We start from the raw sequence: 17730 nt of genomic DNA, 5'->3' as shown, positions 1-17730 counted from the left end.
ATGGGGGCCTAGCCCCCCTCCGGCAATCCCATCGGACAGTTTCTTTCAGACCCAGAAATCCAAGGCTCCCAAAGCATCCCAAGCCTGCTCAGCTCTTATCCCCTTTGCACACGCCTCTCATCATCACTCCGGGCCATTCAGTGGCTTTTGGGCTACCCAGCGAGATCCCATCATACCTATCTGTCGTCTCCCACCATCTTCACCCAGAGCACTGTGGAGGCTCTTGGGGTCAAGGCAGTAGCCTGGGACTCCGGAGACCTGGCTTCAAATCCTGGTTCTGCCCCAGGCTCCCTGGGAGGCCTCAGGGGAGGCATGTCACCTCCTATGCCTCAGTTTTCCATCAGTAAACTGGGAATGATAATCCTCCCCGCGTCTGTCCTGTCAGTGTAGACCAGGAATCGGCAACCTTTGGCACACAGCCTATCAGGGTAAGCCCCTGGCTGGCCGGGCCGGTTTGTTTACCTGCCGCGTCATCGTGGGGCCAGGGGGGTCCCTTTGGAGAGCAGATCTGTCTGGAGCCCAGGGAGGGAAGGGGGGCCAGTTCCGGGTGCATCGTGTCCTTTTAATTCTGCTGAGTGGCAACACCCCATCCCCCTGCTGCAAACTGGACCTTGCCCCTTCAAGCCTCCCCGCACTTTGTCCATCACAGGAGGCTGATGTCGCAGCTATTCCAGGCTGGAGTCCCACCCCTGGGCCTTGGCGAGTCCTTCACCTCCCTGCTGTGCCCTCTCACGCAGAGATAATGATAATTGCTCTCCATCAAAGGATCCCCAAGCACTTTCCACACAGATTAGCCCAGCCGCCCCAGGAGGCAGCTAAGTGTTAACTCACCCAATTTCGCATAGCGGGGAACTGCCAAGCTAAATGACTCACTTCAGGTGGCAAGCTGGCGGCTGAGCTGAGGATGGAACCCAGGAGTCCTGCCAGGCCTGACCCTCTCCAGGTGCCTGGCTAGGATTTCAGACCAACCAAGAGCACAGAACTGAGCACATCCCTCCCGGCAGTGGCGAGCACCAGTTGCTTCAGAGGCAGCGTAAGGAACCCTGCAGATGTGGAATAATCTACACCCCCAACCCCCACACACATGGCTTATCCAAAACTCTGACGGGTCGAGTTCATCTTAAACCCTGAAGTACAAAGTTTACGTGCCCTTCCAGCACTCTGGCTACTCTTGTTATCCATCCCCCTTTGGACCTTGCCAAATTCCTCAATGATATCCGGTGGCAATGAGTTCCGCAGGATAAGCACACATTGTGTGAAGAAGAGGCTGGTCCCCTATGAAGCCTTCCCAGGCTTTACACAGAGACTAGTGCATGGTGGAGCAGGATTTCAGGGGCCAGATCCTCCACTGGTGTAAATGGATATGGCTCCCCTCTCTGTGTAGCTGGTTTACACCATTTGGCCCTGGGAGTTTCGCCTGTGGGTGCCCGTGCAGTGCAGATGCAGTCAATAAAGCCCAGCATCAAGTAGTCCCTGCAAGTGTTGTGACTGAAAGAGCCTCCAGTAGCTGGGACATGTCCCTGACTTCCAGCCCCCATGCTCTAAGCACTGGAAAATAGCAGCAGGCAGGCAAAGCAATGGAGAAGATTCCTGGGGCTGCTTAAGTCACTGGAGCCCAGATCCTTCCCAGGACCCATGGGAGTTAGGCATCTTTGAGGATCTGGGTCTGTGATCCTTGCCCATTGGCCAGAATAAAGGCAGCGGGAGGCGCCTGCTTCAGCGAAGCACCAAGCACCTGCTTAAACTCCATTGAAGTCAGTCAGACTTCAGCATGTGGCAAGCGCTTTGCCTGAATCGGGTCCTGTATGCCCATGGGAACCCCGGGGCTGCGTGGGGGGCTGCACGTCTAGATTCCCCAGCAGGTTTGGCTCCCAAGCCCTGACCTACTTTCCGCCTCGGGGAGCCCCAAACCCAACCGCCTCAGAACCTATTTACAGTATTTACCAAGGCCTAATGATGAGCACAATTAGCAGGGGACCGTTCCTGCCGCGGAGATCTGTGAAAGTTAAAAATACCATCGCAGCCTGGCTCAGGGAGGCGGCTCCACGGAGCCAGGCCCGACATCAAAACCCGAGTCTCCTTTTACCTTGGAGTCTTCATCTTTTTGCATCTCGTTTCACAAACGAGGCTCATTTGCAAAGACTGCCACAAAGCTCAGCGCCTTTCCTCCCTGCAGATCGGGGCCGTCGGGCCCGCCCTGTCTCCTTCAGTACTGCTGAGCCGGGACCCTGGGGCTATGCCAGGCCTGGGTTTGGTTCAGAAACCACAGTGCTGGGCACAGTATATGACACGGAATGGCAGAGACTCAACCGGGCTGAACGGTTCCTATGGGCAAGCTCCTGCAAGACAGTTGGGCCTCCCTAGCCCATCGTGGGAGCGACCAATATAAATAATGGTTTTCCAGGGAGGGTTCCCGTGGATTTGCTCAGCACTTGGCCATAACCTGATTTCCACCAAGGAATACTAATCCTGAAAATCTTGCACCGTGAAACATCTTGGGGCAAAATCACAGGAGAACCTCTGTTCTCACAAGCTCGAGAGCTATCTGTTATCTACCTATGTATCCCCATACGTACCCGGGTATCTATCTTTCTGTCTATCTACCTAGCAACCTACTGGCAGTCCATATATTGTCCCATCCTTGCATATCTTGTTGCCTGGCTCAGGAAAGCAGCCCCCTACCAGCTCTAATCCAGACCCCATAATTGTAGAGAGGGCAGCTTTGAATCCGACTGCCCGGGAATTGCAGGAGGGCCTGGCTTTGTGGTTGCAGTTTGCCTGGGCAGATTCCTTCGCCTGACGGCAGTGCGGGGTAACAGCTGTAGAGGAATGGCGCTGTTTATTAGTGGCCTATTAGTCTGTTAATCATTCAGTGCAAATGAAATGAGTGTTTCTATGCAAATGCCAGGTCCTTTGCATACGCCTGTGAATGCCTTTTCCATTCATTAATGCCCGGGAACCATAGGCCTGATGTCTAGGAAAACACAGCAGAAATGTACATTAAACAGCCAATTAAAAAATTAACAGATTCAAACTGAGCCTGATTTGCATGTGCAAATTAACTTAATTACCACCATTTCTCCCAGCCCTCCAAAGCGCAGCTATGGAAAGGGGCTCCCCACGGCATCTCGAGCGGGCAGGTGTCTCCTTTAATGTTATTAACCCATTGCAACAAACAGCTAGCGTGCCCTCCGCTGCACGGAACGGGAATTGAAGGAGCATGTGTCTCAGCCCCTGTACTGTGATGCCGGGGTGGCGATTCTCCTGCACTTCAACTGGTTGGGGCCTGTGCGTTTGGTGCGTGAGAGAGAGAATCTGTACTGCAGCTCCTGGGAGGACCAGCGCCTGACGGTGGGGGAGAAGAGAGGTGGAGTGGGGCAGGGAATGACCCCCTGGTGTAGGGTAGCGAGCAGCCGCGATGTAATAAATTGGTTTGTCTGTAAGGTGCCACAAGTCCTCCTTTTCTTTTTGCGAATACAGACTAACACGGCTGCTACTCTGAAAGAGGTAATCCAGCTATGCTGAGCTCTGGCAGTGGGGGGGACTCTCCCCTGAGAATCCCTGAACCTCCCTAACTAACGCAAGGGTCTCCTCTGCCCCTGCTCCCAGCCCCAGTGTTGTGAGCATGAGGGGGGTGTCCCGATTGCACTGTACTGTGGCTATTTGCTACATCCCCAGGGTCTGTGGGGACCGTGGGCACAAGAGAGGCAGCTTGTGCAGCAGGAGCTGGGTAGCTCCTTGTGCCACCCCAGGATATGGGGAGCTGCCTTCAAGCCGCCTCCCTGCATCCCCGTCCCCCAGGCAAGTGCAGGGCCGGGGTGACCAAGGATCAGGCCAGGGAAGAAATTCCCCCCGGCATTTAAAAATCTCCCTCTCACCCTTTCCCCTCCCCGTCTCCCAGACACAGGTGCCTCCCATGAGCCTTTGCAATCAGCCATGTCAAGGCTCCAAAGGGAGCATGGAGGTGGAGGTACCTGGCTGGGCCAGGTGCTCTGGAAAGGAAGCAGCCAACCCAGCCTTCCAGCTGCACCAGTCGTTTCCAGCTAGAAGAGGAGCAGGAGTGAGGGCGGCAGAGCCCGGGGCCAGCTCAGGAGGAGAAGGGGGGCGGAGAGGGAGATGATGTCACCTGATGCTCTGGAGATGGCCCAGCTCCTTCCAAAGCTGTTCCCCACATTTCAGACTCAGAAAGGGGAAGAGATTTGAATGCTGGATTTGTCCAGCCTTTCTGAGCCTTGGTATTAAGGGTAAGGGGCCTTCTGAAGACTCAGACCTTGGATTGGTAGGTCTCTCTTATTATTATCTCCATTTTATAGATGGGGAAACTGAGGCACAGAGCAAGGCAACGACCAAGGATCTGCAGAGACTCAGTGGCAGAGTTGGGGATTGAACCCAAAAGTCCTGACTCCTAGCTCCATGCTCTGGTTACTAGACCACACTCCCTACTAGTGCTGGGGATGGAACCCAGGAGTCTTGATTGCCACTCCCATGCTCTGGCCACTAGCCCACACTCCCCATCTTTTAATGGCAGCAGAGCTGAGCCCTATATAACATCAGGAACCCCAAGAAGGAGTGAGACGGGCTCCTTCCCTGTGCCTCCCCTCCACACCGAATAGGGGTTCAAACACATTTACTCTGCTAATTTGATCATCACAGTGTTGCCAACTCTCATGATAATTACTGTTTTCCTTAAAGCCCCAGCTCCAGGAATCAGGTGAATCTGTGATACTTTTTCTTTGAGAACGAAGGCTGAAAGCAAGTTTCTAACCCTCGTGGCTGTGCAGAAAGCATCAAAATGTGAACCGGAAAGGCCCCCAAAAGCAGGAGGCCAATAAAAAGAATACCACGGCTAGTATTTTTAGAAAATCTCATGATTTTAGGTGAGCCTGATTCCTGATTTCTGAACATTTGGGGTTGGCAATGCTGTCCTCCCCTCCTCATGCACGAACCAGCCAGAGCCCTGCTCCCTGCCCGACCCCGCCTGGATATCTCCCCTCTGCGCTGCATGGCAGCTGAGCCCGCGGCGTGCCCCCCCGCCCCGGGCCTTGCGCCATGGAGATGTCTCCCGTCACAGCCTGGCTTCAGCCACAGGAACTAATTAGGAGCGAAGCTGGGAGATGGGGAGGGGGGTAGCGGAGCGTGGGAGCCTCTCGCGGGCGCTGCTCCCTGCACTTGGACAGATCCCGGCCCCATTTCATCTCCATCCACCCCTGGGCTTGGCATTAGACTGTGAGTCACCAGACCGATGCACTAGGGGGGAGGCTGGGCACCAAGGACTGCGCCCAGCCTTCCCCCAGCTGACACCCCCTGCTGCCCCCGGCACAGCATCTCGATCCAGTGTGAAGCCCGGTTCCCCTCCAGCCGCTCAGCTGTAATGCACAACGATTTTGGCAGCCATGCGGTGGAAGAGCGGAGCTGGAAAGGGGAAGAAGCTGGAGGGGGCACCTTGCGAGCTCCCCCTAGATATCCCCAGCCTGCCCCAGGCTCTCTGTCCCCTGCCCGACACCTCCCCCTGTAGACACTTTGTCCCAGCCTCACCTTACCCTGGCTGGGCTCTGTTCCCTCCCCTAGTTCGAGTTGTGGGGCCAGAGCTGATGGTACCTTTATCTGTCCGCTGGAGAGACACCTTCCTCCTCTCTGAGCCAGGTTCCCCCACCCAATCAAACACATGCAGGCCCCCGTTCAAACACCACTGTCCACATGGGGTCCGACCTGATGAATTAATGATCCTTTCTGGGCTTTGAATCCATGGCTTCATGGGAACACACCCACCCACCCAGGTGTGCTAACCCGCTGGCACCTTCAGCCTCACGCCTGCACACAGGTACGCCCACTTCCATATCACACACTGACATCCCCCTGGTGTACACAGCCACCCGCGACACACCCACGCTGTGCCCCCCAGACACACACTGGCACATACTGAAAACAATGCACAAGTGCACAACCCCAAAGGGACGCACACAGGCACTCCCGTGTGCACGCATGCACGCCCAAGCATGCATGCCCGCGCACATTCCACTCTGCACACGCGCACACATGGGAACTCCCAAGTGCACACGCACACACACACTCCGCCCTGCACACACATGCACTCCCAGACACTCCCAGGTGCACGTGCGCACACACACATATGCACTCCCCGACATACACATACCCTCTGCATACACATGCCATGCACTGCCCCGCCCCCCCTCCAGAGCAGCCCCAGGGTGCCATGTGTTCCAGCAGGGACCCTTTGTGCCACCCAGCCTGCCTCGGCGTTTGAAGTGAGCGGGCTGGTTCCCTGCCCAGGGCCGAGCCCCAGGTGGGAGGCTCTGGCGCGGCCGTCCCAGGATGAAAGGCACCGAGCCCGGGGAGGCTGAGATGAAAGGCAGGCCTGACTCACACACTCACAAATTCACACTCTCAGATGCCAGCCCGGCCCCCTTTGGCTGATCTGCCTTGGATGCGGGCAGCGGAGTGCCACCGGCGACGGGCAAAGGGGCTGCGTGCCAGGGCCAAGCTGCGTTTCCCACGACGGTGCCAGGGGACCTCGTTTTTTCCCAGCTTCTCTTCCCTCTTCCCAGCTGTGGCAGCAACCACTGATATTAGCGGCTCCCCCCCGGGCCCCCCCCCCCACTGCTTTACAGACCCTGTCACCCTGCTGCGCTTCACCATGGAGATTAAAGGTAGCTGCTTCTCTCCTCGGCTGAGCCATGCTCTGCCATTTCGTTAGGGAGCCTTCCCTGACAGCCGGGATTTGGAGATGGGGAACTAGAAAGGAGAGCGGCTCTGGCAGCCTCTGGGGAGGCGAGGGATGCTCAGCGTGAAAATTAATCAGTACAGAGACATAGCGGGGCTGAGCCACAAGAAATCCCAGGTTTCGGAGTAGCAGCCGTGTTAGTCTGTATTCGCAAAAAGAAAAGGAGGACTAGTGGCACCTTAGAGACTAACCAATTTATTTGAGCATAAATTAAAGAATTAAGAATTAAAATTAAGAAATCCCAGCTAATGGGCCGGTGTCCCAGCCCCCAGCCTGGCACCGCGGGTGGGTTCCTTCACCCTCCTCTAGCCCCTGCCATCCAAGGATCTCGAAGCACTTCACAAGCAGCCATGAATGCGGCGACCTGGCAATAGGGAAGTGTCGTTATCCTTCTTTTCCCCGGGAGCGGGGACTGAGGCAACAGAGCAGGGAGACGAGCAAGTCACAGGACCCGAAATGGCTCACGCCCGGCTCTAACCACTAGACGACGCTCCTTCCCTGGGTCCCCTTCTGCCAGCCCCACTGCTGTCTCGCAGCCCTGTGTTATCATGGGCGTGTATTATTTGTATTGCGGTCTTGAGGAAAGGCTGATGAATTCACACTGGCTTTGTGAACACAAACGAGAATTGGCGAGGGTCAGAAAACCCTCACAGGGTCACCCAACCCTTGTCCAAATACAGAGCCCACTCCAGCTGCCCCTCGCTCCACGGGCTGAGGGACCAGGCCTCTGCTTTCATGCGTCTGGCTCAACACTGTGTGGTTCCTAAGTCAGGGCATTGGGTTGGGCTTCGGGAGGCGGAGATCCTCAAAGGTACGTGGGCTCCTAACTCCCAATGAAATCAATGGGACTTGGGCACCCAAGTGAACCCTAGCATCTGTCCCAGATCTGTGTCAATGGGGCAAAGCCCTTATGGAACCAGGAGTGATGGGAAAAGAGCTGATTGGCTAGACAAACTGTCAATCATCCAGCAAGACAAGGGCGGGACTTTCCTTCTCTGCAAAGGGTTCTGGGTAGGGAAGCTCTCTATAAAACCCCTGGCTTCTGGCTTGCTGGGGTATTGGAGTTGTGAGGTTGATGAGGCAGGTTGCTGGGATCTGGTGTGAGGCAGATGGGGCACAATGGATGAGTGAATGGACTAATCATAGAAGGTAAGGGTTGGAAGGGACCTCAGGAGGTCATCTAGTCCAACCCCCTGCTTGAAGCAGGACCAATCCCCAATTCTTGCCCCAGATCCCTAAATGGCCTCCTCAAGGATTGAACTCACAACCCTGGGTTTAGCAGGCCAATGCTCAAACCACTGAGCTATCCCTCCCCCCCATTGTACCTTATGGAACAATATCCTTTGTTGTTCTTTTGTCTGTAGGTGATTAATGTTTGTTTTTTCCTAAACTCCTCTGTACTGGGTCCTTCCTGCAGGTCTGTTTGGGCCACCTGGCTGCTGTGGCCTTCCAGGGGAGTTAGGTGCCGAGATCCCTTTGCGGGACTGAGACTGTCCCAAATCTGCCATTGGTCTCCTGGGTGACTTTGGGCAAGTCCCTTCCCCCTTTGCTTCCGTCCCACCCCTTTGTCTGCTTAGACTGCAAGCTCCTGGGGGGGCTGGGGCCGTCTCTCGCCATGTGTCTGTGTAGCATCTTGGAGCCTACAGGGGCTACTGGAGAATAAATCCTAGTGCTAATAACAACGCACCTGCAGACACGAGTCTCTGACGTGCGCTTTGTGAGCCAGAGCAAGGTGCTGCCCTGGCCGTCTGGGCACGCACAACAAACTGCATGCAGATGACATGTGGGTGTTTCACATGTACGATCCCAAATCTCACAGAGGGGAGCGACCAAGCAGGCTCATGCCCCAGCATTTGGATGTGGATTTCCAGCTCCCCACAATTGAGGGCTGCTTGAATCCAGGGCCTTTCGCGCCAGGCTCCTCTGTAATCCATATGCCTGCACCCAGCCCTATGGGGTGCAAGCACCTGCTCCCCCCACGCCAGGCAGGAAGAAGGGGGGATGTGGCGAGGGAAGGTTTGTCTGGCCTGAGCAGAGAGCCTGGTGTGTCACCTTGATGCATCTAATGCCGGGTCTGCAGCTGCAAGGAGGGAGCCCATTAAACTGCCCACTGCCTTCCTCTGCCGACGGGAGGATAAGGCTGGCAAGCCTCTGGTGACCAAACCAGAGAGGATGGCACCCCCAGAGGGGAGGACTTTTGGCAGGAGGCTCTTTAAGAAGCTGGAGATTAGGGAGCTGCGGATGGCAGGCAGGCGCTGCCTGTCCGGCCCTGGTGCCTGGGACTCGGAGGCTACTCAGTTTGAGAGGTTCTGGCTCCTCTCAGCACCGGCTTTGCCTCGCAGCATGACTGAAAGCCAAGCCGGCGCGCACGCCTCCCAGCCGGTGCCTCAGTGCTGTCCCCCCATAGCGCCGCACGGGCCATTAGCCTCGCAAGCCGGGAGGAGGTGGAGAGAAATCCTGACCTCAGCAGTTAAGCTACATTGAGTTTCTTTGGAAGGACGCACAGGAAAATGCCGGGCAGGCAGGAGAGGAGGGTGGGCTACCATCCAGCAGCCAGGGAGTAGAAGAAATCTGCTGATACACCACGGGAGAGCAGTAGATCCAGAGGACTTTCTCTGTCCATCCTGACACGTACTCCTTGGTCTGTTCATCCCCAGACTACCTGCAGGGACAGCTTTGTCCCAATGACGCCCTAGGGAGGCAGAGTGGAGTTAACCCAATTAGAATGTGCCCAGGACATGAGGTGTGATGCATGGGATCCTGTCCCGTATCACCCCCCACCTGGAACAGCCTGGACACCCACAGACCCCTCGCCCCCCCGCCCCCCAAGCTGAAACTCAGGATCTCGGCCCTCCTGTCTGGCAGGAAGTGTGATGGGATCTTTACTGACCCTGAGTCCCTCGTGGGAAAGGCGGCGGCACCGCGCCCCCCTAGGACCACATGGGGGTTCGGTACTGGCTCAGAGGGCCCCACTTTTCCCTCCCAGGCTCGACCAGGCCCAATGCTGCTTAGCTGGGGAGCTCCTTTAGGGCCGGGCCGGCCCTGACTCTCAGGCCTCATTGGAGAATGCACGTAATGACTCTGGATTCTCTGTAACTGGAGGTCTTTAAATCCTGTTTTGAGGACGGCAATAACTCAGCCAGAGGTTAGGGGTGTGTTGCGGGGGGGGGGGGGGGGGGGGAGGGTCTGGCCTGCGACGTGCAGGTCAGACTAGTGATCGCGATGCTGCGTCTGGCCTTAAAAGTCTAGGAGACTCTACTAATCGAAGCCTGGGAGTGGGGTCTCGAGCAGAGGGATGCTAACGGGAGCCACCACATAGGAGTACACCATAGTAGGGCAGGGCAGTGACCCAGCGAGGTGTGTCGGGGCAGTCCGCATGGAGGCAGAGGGGGAGGCCACTTCCCCTATCTGCTAGAATTATTTCTGCTTAGCGCAGCTCTCACGTCTGCTGCTCCCTGCAGGTCTGTGCCCTGGCTAGGGGCTCACCGCCCTGGGGCTGGCTGGAAGGATGGGGAAAGATGCCCTGAGTGACCCGCTGGAGCAGCGGGCCTGCCTTTGTGCCTTCTCTTTCATGGAGAGCCTCTCTCTTTTCAGCCCAGGATGGCTGGCAGGTCGCAGGACCGCAGGGACCTTTTCCTAGGGGATCAAGCCAGTTCTTGGGCCTAATCCAGGACCAGATCCCCACTGGTGCTGCAATTCCTATGCAAGTGGGTGGGCCACCCTCCCCCAGCTTCCATGCCGGTTGGAGCTCAGTGGGAGTTGTAGGTGCTGAGCAGGTGCCTAGCACCTCGGGATTCAGCTCTGTAGGTTGCATATCCCCCATCCGGAGATCTGGTGGTTTTCCAGTGCTGGGAGCTGTAGATGGAGCCGTCCTTAGTATGCGAGGCTGGCACCCCCAAAGGCCTGACTTAGTTCACTAGCAGGACGGGCGCTGTACAGACACTACAAGCAGGGACCTGCCTGCGTCCTCGGAGCATCGCTCCGTGCAGAATGAACAGCAGCAGGGAGCCGAGGTGGTGAGCTGGGAGGAGCTGGGGCAGGACAGATCCAGTGGGGGCTGCTGCAGGTCAGGCTGGGATGCATTAGCAGAGCTGTGTCGGGAGCCCAGGGCTGGGATACCAGGGAGGTTATGGTTTAGGATTGGGGTGCGCTGGCAGGGATGTGTGGGGAGCCCAGGGCTGGGATAGCAGGGGCTGTGAGCCAGGATTGGGGTGCACTAGGATGGGACCAAGTAAACGTAGACCATCCCTGACAGGGGTTTGTCCAGCCTGTCCTTAAAAACCTCCAGTGACGGGGATCCCAAAACCTCCCTGTTCCAGAGCATAACTACCCTGAGAGTTTAAAAATTTGTGCTAACATCTAATCTAGATTTCCCTAAATTGGTGCCATGGTCCATCCAGTCTCGTGCACTGGGGTGCTGCAACTGTGGATTCTATCCCCGGCTCTGTCACTGACCTGCTGGGTGACCTGGGGCAAGTCAGTTCCCTTCTCTTTTCTACCCTAGGTAGATGTAGATTGTAAGCTCCTCAAGGCAGCTGAGGGGCAAACCGTCCCCAGAGAGCAACCTCCTGGCCCATGCTAGCTAGGGGGTGGTGTAAGCCCTGGAGTGGGAGAGTTTATTGCCCTGCCAATCAATAAAAACAGGCATGGCCCACCAGCCCCATTTGCTGGCTGCATTACAGGAGAGGGGAGTCCTGGGCAGGGTCCCTGTGGGAGGCTCGGGGGATTGACACAAGCAGGCTCAGGGGATTGACACAAGCAACGGTACTGTAAAGGAGTCCTGTAGTGTTCACAGGAGCCAATGGGGAGAAGAGCGGGGGGAAGGGAGTGTGCACTGCCGGTGGGAAAGGCAAAGGGATACAAGTCTGAGAACATTACCCACCTCTGAGAGACGGGGCCCCGGGGACCGAACCGCAAGGGCGGGGAGGACGCTGCATGTGTCTGGTGGAGAGACCTCAGTTGTCCTCAGCTCCTACAGGGGGAGAGGAGCAAGCAGAGAGCTTCTTCAGGGACACCTCTACCAGGCACCTACAGCGGGCCCCTCACCACGGCGCCTTGCCTCCCCGCTGCTGGCCACCAGGACTCTTGTTTTGCATCAGTCCAAACCGTCTCCATTTCGGACATTGGTTTTCCCTGAGCAAGGAGGTCAGGGTGGAGATTGGCTACCAGCAGCTCTCCATGGGCCAAGTTCAGAGCATTGGGCCCCGTGAAATACAGGCCAGGTAGTGCGGGGAAATCCTAGGTGTGCATCTAACTCAGGGAGCTGGGGCCCCCTCGGGACATGCGCTGCCCCCAACAGGTGAAGCCAAGAACTGCAGACCTGACTGTGCCAGGCTAAACCTGGGTTTCCCTTCTGCCTCTGCCTGGACGGAAGGAGACCAGTAGGAGTTAAGGGAGCTCAGCACCGTGCTGGGGACACCTGGAACCCTGCAGGATTGGGCCCGTAGGGGGTTAGCAGTCTGATGTACAGTGCCCCACGTCGGGGGGAGGGAGAAGCGGCTCAGGCCAGTCCCTTAGAGCCTTTGATCAGAGGAGGTGTGTGAGTGGGGAGTAGCCCATGTAATTAGGGAAGAGAGGTAGTCTGGCTGCTTCTGCAGATCCAGCAAGAGGGAGCTGGGGAAGATGAAACCCAAGCACGGTTCACGAGGCATCACTCCGAAAGGGGGCCTGGCTTTGGCTGAAGGATGTTTTCTCTGTCAGCATCCCTAAACAGAAGAGGCCTCCTGGCCAACAGAGGAAGCCTCCTCTGCCCCAAGTAGCCAGCCAAGAGCTAATGAGGCCAGGACCCCATTGTGCTAGGCACTGTACAAACCCGGAACACAAGGATAGTCCATGCCGCAAGGCTGTATCTGCTCTGTACATGTACTTATCCCCCGCCCCGTTCTCTGGGGCGATCCTCCTTTCTCCAGGGGGAGCCCGCAAGACAAGAAACACCCGCAAGGACCGCATGGCGTCTCCATGTTGCCTGGCAACGTGCCACCAAGTGACAGTATTGGGCCCCCCTGGTGCCCCCCCAGGGTGAGAGGGTGGGGTGTCAGTTTCGGGACAAGTGACAAGGTGAAATCAGAGATGGCGTGACATGGTGATGGCGTGATGACACGCAGTGATGCTGCGTTGTGTCACAATGCAACGTGGTGACAATGCAGAGGGATGCAATGGCATATGGCAGCATCCCCCCAGGGCACGATATGGTGCCCTGGCAGTGTCCCACTGACACTACCTATAGGACTGGAGGGGACCTGCTGGGTCACTGAGTCCAGGCTCGGCTATCGCAGGCTGGCCCATATTGGAGGGACCATGCTGCCAGTTAATACAGCAGCTTGTTACACAGGAACACCAGTGTCCAATGCTGGGAGACAGGATGGCTTTATCCACCCGGACAAGGAGTCCAGAGAAAGGCTGGCCTTGTGAGTGAGGGACCCAAGAGATCTCAATCCACAGACTCCCTGTGTGCCATTGGGAAAGCCACGTGGTTGCGCCATGCCTCAGTTTCCACACCTACAATGTTGGGGATTGGTCCTGCTTTGAGCAGGGGGTTGGACTAGACAACCTCCTGAGGTCCCTTCCAACCCTGATATTCTATGAAAACAGAGCTAATAATCCTTCCTCTCCGCACCCTTAGCCTTCCTTGGCTATTTAGGTTTGAGGCAGGGAGTGTCTTGCTCTGTGTACGTACAGCACCGAGCACAATGAAGCCCCAATCTCAGCCAGAGCCCTGTAGGCACAACTATGGTACAATGAATTAATCTAACGGGGGTGCCCTGGCCACCATGCCTGGGTCACGGCTGGGTGCATGCTCTGTTCTTCCTCCTGCCGGGCTGGAAGACGGAAGGGATGCTGCTGTGTTTTCCAGCCAGAGTGTTAACAGAGCTGGGCCAAGGCCCTGCTCCCTGGGCTCGCGGAATCGCTGCTCCCGAGCTCGCTGTCCAGATGCTGCTCCGAGTTCCAAATGCAAAGAGAGGGTCAGCCAGCGTGAGGAGATCCTGGCTGAGATCAGATCCTAATTAGCTGCAGCCTCTGCCTCCCAGCTCCCTCGGGAGGGGGCCGGATAATGGAACAACTTGTTTGGAATTATCTTGATTTTTTTCCCAGTTTTCACTCAGGGGTTTATTTATTTCCCCTTCCCTCCCACGCCCTCGAGCACCTCGGAGCCCTTTGCGGGAAGGTGCCAGCTCCCAGGGAAATGCATCTCCCCTGCTCACCTGGCCAACAAGCGCCATCTCCATTTCCCAGGGCAAAGCCACCTCCCGTACCAGTGGAGTGGGCGGAGGTATTGAAAGGCTCCAGCCTCGCCCAGCAGGGGGCGCTGCGGGAATGGTGGTGGGGGTGGGCTGGCTGAGCGGGAGCCCCTGACTGCGGGAGCCCTAGCCAATGCCAGCAGGGGGCGCTTGTCAGGGGCAGGGCAGGAGTGCTTGCTGCGGGAGGAGGTCCCCCGGCTACTCCAGTACTGGCCTCTCCCAGCAGGGGGCGCTTGTCAGGGGCGGGGCAGGAGTGCTTGCTGCGGGAGGAGGTCCCCCGGCTACTCCAGTCCTGGCCTCTCCCAGCAGGGTGTGCTGCAGGGAACACTGGCTCTGGGGGGAGCTCTTGGCTACTCAGGTCCTAGCCTGTTGCAGCAGGGGGCACTGTAGGGAGCGGGGCAGGAGCGCTGGATGTGGGGGGCAGCTCCTGGCTACTCCAGTCCTGGCCTCTCCCAGCAGGGTGTGCTGCAGGGAACACTGGCTCTGGGGGGAGCTCTTGGCTACTCAGGTCCTAGCCTGTTGCAGCAGGGGGCACTGTAGGGAGCGGGGCAGGAGCGCTGGATGTGGGGGGCAGCTCCTGGCTACTCCAGTCCTGGCCTCTCCCAGCAGGGTGTGCTGCAGGGAACACTGGCTCTGGGGGGAGCTCTTGGCTACTCAGGTCCTAGCCTGTTGCAGCAGGGGGCACTGTAGGGAGCGGGGCAGGAGCGCTGGATGTGGGGGGCAGCTCCTGGCTACTCCAGTCCTGGCCTCTCCCAGCAGGAGGCGCTGTAGGGAGCGGGGCAGGAGCAACTGCTGCAGAAAAGAGGTAAAAATGCCTCCCTAGAGGAGCGACCAGCCGATGCTTAATTGGGTGCGCAGGATCCACTGGCAGACATCTGCTCCCAGGGAGGGAGCCATCAGCAGCTACTTAGGAAGGAAGCAATTAGTGGGGCCGGGGGAGCGGGAGGCTTCTCCAGCAGGGTGTTAAGTGCACAGCTGGGGCAGAGGCAGGGGGTGGCTGCCCCATGCCCAGGAGGATGGTGAAGGTGTAGGCTCAGCAGGGGGTAAACTGATGGCTCTGCCATGGACCTGGAGGGGCCGCAAGCAAAGGCCAAAGCACTTTGCGGATCCAAATCTTCCCAATTGGATCGGGCCCTAATTCCCAGCCCGGCCCAGCCCCTTCTCCTGCCCCCCCACCGGCTGGGCCTGCGCCTTCCTGCCTGAACAGAGCAGGACGGGAACGTGGCCCGGGGTGAAGGCTGCCTGTGATCCACCCAGCCTAGGGCGACTGTCCCATCAGATCTGTACCTTGGCGAGGAGGCTCCATGGAGCCAGGCAGCACCGGCTGCCCGAGGTGGGGTTTGGCAGGAGACGGGGGGTGTCCCTCTCTGCTCGGGTGGGTGGGCTGGCGGCTGCCAGGTCTGTGCAGGTTTGAGGTGCGCTGGGTGAGTGGGCAGGGCAGAGCTAGTCTAAGAAGAGAGCCGCAGGTCAGGACCGAGGGGCAGCGGCGGAGCTGTGGGGACCCCAGAAATGGAAGGGCAGAGGGGGCTGTGGGTCAGGATTGGCCGCGCTGTGTGTGGAGTCCATGACAGAGATGAGTTTGCTGCTGAACCTCCTGGCTGCTGGGCCATCAACCTCTGTTGCCCAGGGACAGAGCACCTGAGCCCCAGATCAACACCACCAGGCCCCCCGGCAACCCCGTCTTGCGGGGAAGGTAATCGGGCTGTGACGCTTCCCAGGGCCTTGTGTTCTGAAGGGGGGCCTCGTCGGCAGGGGGCCAGGAGGAATCTCGTTCTCTACTCAGACTGATAGAGAAGGTGGAAAAAAAAATACCAATCCACACGGCAATCGTTCCTTGAGGCTTGGCTCCATGCAGCCAGCACCCTGAGGGCTCCTGGCTCTGGATCCTCCAGCATGAGAATCACAGGAGGCTGGAAATCTGAGCTGGGAAAGACCTATAGGGTCCTTTCCCCGTCCCCCAGGAGCCACCACTGGATTGTTGTTATGTATGCCACGGTAGAACCAAGAGGCTTGGGTGCCACAGTGCCAGGCGCTGCACAGACACAGAGTGAGTGACGGGCCCTACCCCCAAAGACCTCCACAGCCTAAATGGAAAAGACAGACACAGGAGGGGAAACTGAGGCACAAAGTGAGGAAGTGACTTGCCCAGGGACATCTAGGCAGTCAGCGGCAGAGCCGGGAACAGAACCCAAGGCTGAGATCCTGGCCCCATTGACGACAGTGGCAAAACTCCCTGTGATTTAAATGGGGCTAGAATTTCACTCCAGGTGCCTCGTGTCCTTGTCCAATCCCCTACCCACTGGGTCATGCTGCTGCCTCATCTGAGACAGGCCCAAGGGGTTAGGGGGCGTCTCTACAGCTTTGCTCCCTACCCCCAAATTAGAACTGGAGCTTTGGAACACGCTGGCCAAGCCATGGTCCGGGTCCTGGCTGGTGCAGGAATAGCTGGGGTGAGCAGGGAGGTGTGTGTTCCCAGGGGATAGTGAGCAGTAGGTGAAAAAGAACATGGGTTTTACGTGCTTCTCCATACATGTGGGTGTATGGCCATGGCCTGTGCAATGGGGCCTGTGTTAGAATACACTCAACATAGGTGATGTGATTGGGACTATGCGTGTTTCACGTCTGTGGGGACGTACATATGGGCATTGCAGGTAGTATGTGTGTGAGTTCATGCATGCAGGGGTGAATCTATGCTTGTTACACGCTTTTGCACACCTACATCCCCATGTAACACTTTATTGTACATGATGTATGGATATGCACACAGGAAGGGTCTTCCTCCAGGTGGCACGGGTGGGAATGTAAGTGTGCAGAGCAGGCCACCCGTGAATGTACATGTGACTTGATGCGTGTAGCGTGTGTGTAGGGACACGGGTACAGTTGAATGCGCATGCAGGACAGGGCCTGCCAATGTGATTGAGAGCTTATGAGCATCGAAAGCTGCTCTGGCTTGGTGACCCAAGAGCCATCCAGGGCCCCCGGGCGATTTCCCCAGGCCCTGCTCCCTCCCTCTCCAATTACTGCATGCAGATTGCCAATCAATGCTATCGATTCCCTTCCTCAAAACTGTATCTCGCTGCTGCCTCCTGTCCCAGCCGGGAGCAGCTGTGCAGGGCCCGCGTGCTGGCCTGAGCCACCCCACCACGCTGGGAGCTGGGGAGAACCTGACCCACTCGTTCTGCCAGGGACCGACTGAGCCAGACTGCCGTCCTGCAGCAATGCCATGGTGCTCCCGGCATCCCCGAGTCCCCTCTCACAGCACTTCCAAACCAGCTTTGCAGACCCAAGGGGCTCAGGATTCAGCTCCCCTCCTGAACTGGGGGGGCAGGATTCTCTAATTTGACCCTCTGGGGCTGCAAGGGCACCGTGACAGCTGTTCTCCCTGCTTCTAGCATCCATGCACCATGGTCACTTCTGGGAGCAGCCCCGGTGAGGCCGAGAAGGGCTGCCCCACCCTCTGCTGGGCATAGGTGTGCACTTGAGGGCAAGGGGCATCACAAAGGGTGATGGGGGGAACCTCCCCTTCCCCCAAGTTTCAAGTGGCCTGTGCAAGTTGGAGGCACAGCCGACAACACAGGGCCGCCCTGCAGAGCTGGGACGCTAGGCTGGGCTTGCCTAAGGGGCAGATGGGCGTTAGGTTCCCAGGTCCCCATGGAAATCCAGTGCGAGTCGGTCCCTATGGAGATCCCAGCCCAGAGGCTGAGCAATACCTGTTACCCACAGAGAGATGCCAACAGAGCCCGTCCCTGG

The sequence above is a fragment of the Chelonia mydas genome, chromosome 25, assembly GCF_015237465.2.
Source record: "Chelonia mydas isolate rCheMyd1 chromosome 25, rCheMyd1.pri.v2, whole genome shotgun sequence".
NCBI classification, from domain to species: Eukaryota; Metazoa; Chordata; order Testudines; family Cheloniidae; genus Chelonia; species Chelonia mydas.
Note: the sequence above shows the minus strand (reverse complement) of the source record.